This window comes from Salmo salar, chromosome 04 (assembly GCF_965601325.2).
Source record: "Salmo salar chromosome 04, fSalSal1, whole genome shotgun sequence".
NCBI classification, from domain to species: Eukaryota; Metazoa; Chordata; class Actinopteri; order Salmoniformes; family Salmonidae; genus Salmo; species Salmo salar.
Window position 1 is genome coordinate 25,407,112 of NC_138294.1, and position 7,822 is coordinate 25,414,933.

Here is a 7,822-nt window from a genome sequence, read left to right on the forward strand (position 1 = left end):
CTCTCTCTGAGACCTGAAGTGGTTGTTCCCCTTGCATTGCAAGGGCCGCAACTATTGTGGCGCGATGGGTAACGATGCTTCGTGGGCGTCATTTGTTGATGTGTGCAAGGGTCCCTGGTTCGAGCCCAGGTTGGGGCGATTATACCCACGTGGGTGATTGAGAGACTAACTGTTTTGCCGGTTGTCTTGGTGATACTATGAAAGTGTAGATGGATCACCATATAAGTTCAAAGATGAAAAAGCCTGGAAGGAGGAGAGATGACTAGAAACGATTTTGTTGTCCGTTTTATGTGTGGATTAATTGTCGGAGTAGAGGACCTTGTGCATTTCAGGTAAAATAACTCAATGTTTATATCCCAGGACAAATTAGCTAGCAACAGCAAGCTAGCTCAATAGTACAAATTAGCCAGCAAGTGCAAGCTAACTAGCTAAATTGCCATACATGTTTAATGCTTTTCGACCTGTCCCCAAATTAATGTCATTGGTTCAGAGTTTGTTTTGATATTTGAACCTGCTTGTCGTGATCGCGTTTGGTGTAGGTGGACAAAATACATGTATGCACGATGGCGCACGCGCGCAGCCGGTTTGGGTTCCTTGTCATACTAACCGTACTATTTGTGACGTGAATTGAGTATATGGTATGCTTATTGGTAATAGTGTGGATATAGTTTGTATGCGAAAAGTTCTCGGATAACATACTAAATTCGACAAAATACGAAGTGGACACTTTTCCCGTGCTTTTAGGGCAATTTTTCCGAAAAGGCGTGGCTTCACATCGTTTTCAGATTTGGAGAAAATTGTGAAATATTTGAGCAATGTTGAGCAATGTAATGACTTTTCAAATAAGTTACGTTACAGGTTATGTTGGCTGACAGTTTGTTAGCTACACTATCCTTACATACCGCATAGAATTACAGTAACCGGTATGTTAACTAGGTACCTAACGTTAGTTGGCTACTAATACATCGAACTTGTCAGGCAGTATTATTAACTATCTGCTATCTAACTACCCAACGTTTATTGACTTGATTATTCACATCATTCTTAGCTAAGTGGTATATTCGTTTCAATCGACATTGTTCATTCTAGCTATCTACTCCGATTTCGAGCATAATAACTGATGATGTCGGCAGAAAAAACTATGAAAACAGCCTAACTAGCTCTGCTAGGACGAGTAAAATGGTCAGAGTGAGGTGTTCTCTGTCTCATTTGTGTCTGGAAGTAGCTAGCCAACATTAGCTAGTTAACTTGGGTGCTTGACTACTGTTGAACACTCGGATCAACACTACTCCTCGGCCAGATCATGCTCCGAATTTATGAACTGACAATCTGACAACACTCTGGATTTACGAACGCCCTGACCGCACTCTGGCACTCCAGATTGAATTTACAAACACAACCCGAAATCATAAAATGTTTAGCTAGTCATTTGTTATGCTAACAAGCTAGCAAGAGGTTGCATAGCAACAGGATCAACTTCCGGTAGACAGGCAAAGCTCTAGTAAGCTCAACTGAAACGATACAGTTCGTTTACAGTATACTAAAATTAACAAATGGCATACAGTATGTAGTATATAGTCATTAAGTATGTAGCATACAGTATTTTGGTATGGATATTCAAACACAGATCTGGATTAATTTTTTTGTACAAAAAAAAATGTTTTTCACTTTGACCCCTTTTCTTCTCAATTTCATGGTATCCAATTGGTAGTTACAGTCTTGTCTCATCGCTGCAACTCCCATATGGACTCGGGAGAGGCGAAGGTTGAGAGCCGTGCGTCCTCCGAAACACAACACAGCCAAGCCGCACTGCTTCTTGACACAATGCTCTCTTAACCTGGAAGCCAGCTGCACCAATGTGTCGGACCTGGCCCGCCACAGGAGTTGCAAGTTCGCGATAGGACTAGAACATCCCTGCCGGCCAAACCCTTACCTAACCCGGACGACGCTGGGCAAATTGTGCGCCACCCCATGGGTCTCCCGTCGTGGCCGGCTGCGACAAAGCCTGGACTCGAACCAGGATCTCTAGTGGTCCAGCTAGCGATGCAGTGCCTTAGGCCACTGCGCTACTCGGGAGGTCCCTCCCGTACAGATTTCTTTGTAAAAATGTCTCCCCTTACTACTTTTCATCCCATTGCCTCTGCCAGCAATGTAACCCATTTTCCCTAATCAATATTTACATTTCTCCTCTAATTAACTGCACCTGTATATCCACAATATTATTTTTCACTGCTTTCTTTGCTATTATATTAACTCCTGTATGAGTAGGAATCCAACAAAACTGAACAACAGCGTCATTACTTCTACAAATGAATCCTCTTGTTCTGATTTTCCAGATCTTAAACTACACAAAACTGATGCAGAGTCCAAACATATTACTACTCTTCTTGGTTGCACCTCCTCTATCTGTTGCAATCCAACAATCACAACCATTTCCGTTGAATATACAGATAAAGTAATTTATTTTCTTCAATCAGGCTAAGATCAACATATGGTCTTGTATAAAGCCACGGTTGCACATGTCCTATTGCCACAGATGGCCCTATAACAAAGGTCCCCGTGTCTATATTCATCAACCCCTTTCCGAATCTCTGGTGCTCCCTCTTTTGATATTGTTCCTATTCCCAGCAGTCTTCCAATACTGCCAGCGTAGTATCTACAGGCTATCAACCTCTTAAGGATTTTCACCGAAAATGAGATACTCAAATCTAACTGCCTGTAGCTCAGGACCTGAAGCAAGGATATGCATATTCTTGATACCATTTGAAAGGAAACACTTAGAAGTTTGTGGAAATGTTAAATTAATGTAGGAAAATAACACATCTGGTAAAAAAGTTTTGTTTTGTTTGTACCATCATCTTTGAAATGCAAGAGAAAAGCCATCATGTATTATTCCAGCCTGGGAGTAATTTAGATTTTGGCCACAAGATGGCAGCAGTGTATGCAAAGTTTTTAGACTGATCCAATGAACCATTGCATGTATTCAACATTTTGTTTCAAGACTGCCCAAATGAGCCAAATTGGTTTATTAATACATTTACGTTCCTAACTGTGCACTCTCCTCAAACAATAGCATGATATTCTTTGACTGTAATAGCTACTGTAAATAGGACAGTGCAGTTAGCTTAAATTCTTGTTAATCTTTCTGCCAATATCAGATATGTCCTGAGAAATGTTCTTGTTACTTACAACCTCATGCTAATCACATTAGCCTACATTAGCTCAACCTCTACAGGACCCACCGATCCTGTAGAGGTTAACTCGTCTAAGGGATAGTGGTATTTCTCAATAATCTACTTGTAAAGCCTCAACTGGTGTAGTTTTAAAAGGCACCATCATACATACTGCGTGCCCTTGCTTGCATCAAATTGCAACAGCAATGTAATAGCCACTGAACCAAATACAACGCACCCATAGTTAGACGATCTGATCAAAGTATGATAAATATTCACTAAAGATTAGCGTCAGCGCAACGACTGGAAGTCTATGGGTATCTACTAGCATGCTAGCGGATACCCATAGACGCTAATTTGCATTGGCTCGCGAAACTACCTCTAACTTCCTTCATACTGAACAGAGACATAGAAATGGTATCCACAAGTTCCTCTGATGCTGAGGAAGTAGATAAAGCGCCTCATAGCTAAAATCCTGAAGTATCCCTTTATCCTTAAAGTTAAACCACCCAAAAATGATCTTTTGGTATTTGTTTTATTAGTCCATTGTTGACATAGTCCCAAAATATTTTGCTTGTCAGCAATCAAAATTATCAAGTTTTGTAACTTTCAAAATACAGAAATCATCCATGTATGATGCATTTTGCAAAGGTAAGAATCTCTGGATTAACTATCCAATGTTAGCTAAATGTTCTTTAAATTGACAATTCTGTGAACTGTCTGTTGCAAGTTTCAAATTGACACAATACCTGTTAGCAATGGTAGGAGCTTGCAGGGATTTGTAGTTTTGCATGATGTCTACTTTGATGCTAATTAGCATTTTAGAAATCAGAGTAAATAGAGCCGAATATATTGATAAAAGTTACCTTGTCTGAGAGAAATGTACATGGTTATCATGCCTACACTGGAAGCCCTTAATTTAAGTGTTTCTAAAATCCCCTATGGGAAAAATGGTGGAAAAACAATTGGAACCATTTCCCTGTTTGACCGCTAGGTTTTATGGGCATTATGACACTTCCACTTTGGGGCTCTATAGTCTCAAGGCTTAAAAATCCTTATTTAACCTGTCTCCTTCCCATTATCTACAGTGATTCAAGTGGATTTAACAAGTGACATCAATAAGGGATAATAGCTTTCACCTGGTCAGTCTCATTGAAAGAGCAGGTGTTCCCAATGTTTTGTACACTCAGTGTGCATGGGCTGTGTGCTTTTTCTGCTGATGTATCCAAATGTATCTCCTCTCTGAGAACCTCTTCCTGCATGCGTACAGGCGAGTAGTCTCTCCTGTGTGGACCTTCAGGTGCATCTTCAGCTGGTACTGGCGGGAGAACCTCTTCTCAAACTGGGGGCAGCTGTAGGAATGCACCATGTAGACCCTCTGGTGCCTCGTCAGGGTGCCAGCCTCAAATCCAATCAAATTGTATTTGTCACATGCGTCGAATACAAAAAGGTGTAGACCTTACAGTGAAACGCTTAACCAACAATACTGCTAAGAAAAATAAAAGTTAAGAAAATATTTACTAAATAAACTTACGTTACAGCCTTATTCTAAAAATGATTACAGATATTTTTCACTCAATACCCCATAATGAGAATGCAAAAACGGGTTTTTATATCACATTTAAATAAGTATTCATAACCCTTTACTCAGTACTTTGTTTAAAGCACCTTTGGTAGCGATTACAGCATCGACTCGTCTTGGGTATGACACTACAAGCTTGGCACTAGACGTCGACCGATTAATCGGAATGTCTGATTAATTAGGGCGGATTTCAAGTTTTCATAACAATCGGAAATCGGTATTTTTGGACTCCGATTTGGCCAATTTTTTTTTTTAACACACCTTTATTTAACTAGGCAAGTCAGTTAAGAACACATTCTTATTTTCAATGATGGCCTAGGAACGGTGGGTTAACTGCCTTGTTCAGGGGCAGAACGACAGATTTTTACCTTGTCAGCTCGGGGATTCAATCTTGCAACCTTACGGATAACTAGTCCAACGCTCTAACCACCTGCTTTACATTGTACTCCACAAGGAGCCTGCCTGTTACACGAATGCAGTAAGAAGCCAAGGTAAGTTGCTAGCTAGCATTAAACTTATCTTATAAAAAAACAATCAGTCAATCATAATCACTAGTTGACTACACATGGTTGATGATATTACTAGTTTATCTAGCCTGTCCTGCGTTGCATATAATCGCTTAGGTACACATTGCTCCAATGTGTACCTAACCATAAACATCAATGCCTTTGTTAAAATCAATACACAGAAGTATATATTTTTAAACCTGCATATTTAGCTAAATGAAATCCAGGTTAGCAGGCAATATTAACCAGGTGAAATTGTGTCACTTCTCTTGCGTTCATTGCATGCATAGTCAGGGTATATGCAACATTTTGGGCTGCCTGGCTCGTTGCGAACTAATTTGCCAAAATTTTACGTAATTATGACATAACATTGAAGGTTGTGCAATGTAACAGGAATATTTAGACTTATGGATGCCACCCGTTAGATAAAATACGGAACGGTTCCGTATTTCACTGAAAGAATAAACGTGATAGTTTCCGGATTCGACCATATTAATGACCTAAGGCTTGTATTTCTGTGTGTTATGTTATAATTAAGTCTATGATTTGATAGAGCAGTCTGACTGAGTGATGGTAGGCACCAGCACGCTCGTAAGCATTCATTCAAATAGCACTTTCATGCGTTTTGCCAGCAGCTCTTCGCAATGCTTCAAGCATTGCGCTGTTTATGACTTCAAGCCTATCAACTCCCGAGATTAGGCTGGTGTAACCGATGTGAAATGGCTAGCTAGTTAGCGGGGTGCGCGCTAATAGCGTTTCAAACGTCACTCGCTCTGAGACTTGGAGTAGTTGTTCCCCTTGCCCTATATGGGTAACGCTGCTTCGAGGGTGGCTGTTGTCGGTGTTCCTGGTTCGAGCAAGGAGAGGGACGGAAGCTATACTGTTACACTGGCAATACTAAAGTGCCTATAAGATCATCCAATAGTCAAAGGTATATGAAATACAAATCGTATAGAGAGAGAGAGTCCTATAATAACTACAACCTAAAACTTCTTACCTGGGAATATTGAAGACTCATGTTAAAAGGAACCACCAGGTTTCATATGTTCTCATGTTCTAAGCAAGGAATTTAAACGTTAGCTTTCTTACATGGCACATACTGCACTTCTACTTTCTTCTCCAACACTTTGTTTTTGCATTATTTAAACCAAATTGAACATGTTTCATTATTTATTTGAGGTTAAATAGATTTTGATGTATTATATTAAGTTAAGTGTTCATTCAGTATTGTTGTAATTGTCATTATTACAACAAAAAAATAAAAAATGTCAGATTAATCTGTATCGGCTTTTTTTGGTCCTCCAATAATCAGTATCGGCGTTGAAAAAAAATCATAATCGGTCGAACTCTACTTGGTACACCTGTATTTGGGGAGTTTCTCCCATTCTTCTCTGCAGATCTCAAGCTTTGTCCAGTTGGATGGGCAGCGTTGCTGCACAGCTATTTTCAGGTCTCTCCAGAGATGTTAGATTGGGTTCAAGTCCGGGCTCTGGCTGGGACACTCAAGGACATTCAGAGACTTGTCCCGAAGCCACTCCAGCGTTGTCTCAGCTGTGTGCTTAGGGTCCTTGTTCTGTTGGAAGGTGAACCATCGCCCCCAGTCTGAGGTCCTGAGTGCTCTGAAGCAGGTTTTCATCAAGGATTGCTCTGCACTTTGCTCTGTTCATCTTTGCCTCGATCCTGACTAATCTCCCATGCCCTGCCGCTAAAAAACATGCCCACAGCATGATGCTGCCACCAACATGCTTCACCGTAAAGATGGTGCCAGATTTCATCCAGAGGTGACGCTTGGCATTCAGGCCAAAGAGTTCAATCTTGGTTTCATCAGGCCAGAGTCCTTTAGGTGCCTTTTGGCAAATTCCAAGCAGGCTATCATGTGCCTTTTACTGAGGAGTGGCTTCCGTCTGGCCACTCTACCATAAAGGCCTGATTGGTAAAGTGCTGCAGAGATGGTTGCCCTTCTAGAAGGTTCTCCCATCTTCACAGAGGAACTCTGGAGCTCTGTCAGAGTGACCATCGGGTTCTTGGTCCCCTCCATGACCAAGGCCCTTCTCCCCCGATTGCTCTGGCCGAGCGCCCAGCTCTTGGAAGTGTCTTGGTGGTTCCAAAATTCTTCCATTGAAGAATGATGGAGGCCACTGTGTTCTTGGGGACATTCAATGCTGCAGACATTTTGGTACCCTTCCCCAGATCTGCGCCGACACAATTCTGTCTCGGAGCTCTACGGACAATTCCTTCGACCCCCATGGCTTGGTTTTTGCTCTGACATGCACTGTCAACTGTGGGAACTTATATAAACAGATGTGTGCCTTTCCAAATCATGTCCAATCAACTGAATTTACCACAGGTGGACTCCAATCAAGTTGTAGAAACATCAAGGATGATCAATGAAAACAGGATGCACCTGAGCTCAATTTCGAGTCTAAGCAAAGGGTCTGAATACTTATGTAAATAAGGCATCTTATTTTTCATTTAATACATTTTAGAATAAAGCTGTAATGTAACAAAATGTGGAAAAGGGGAAGGGGTCTGAATACTTTTCAGAGGCACCATATACATGA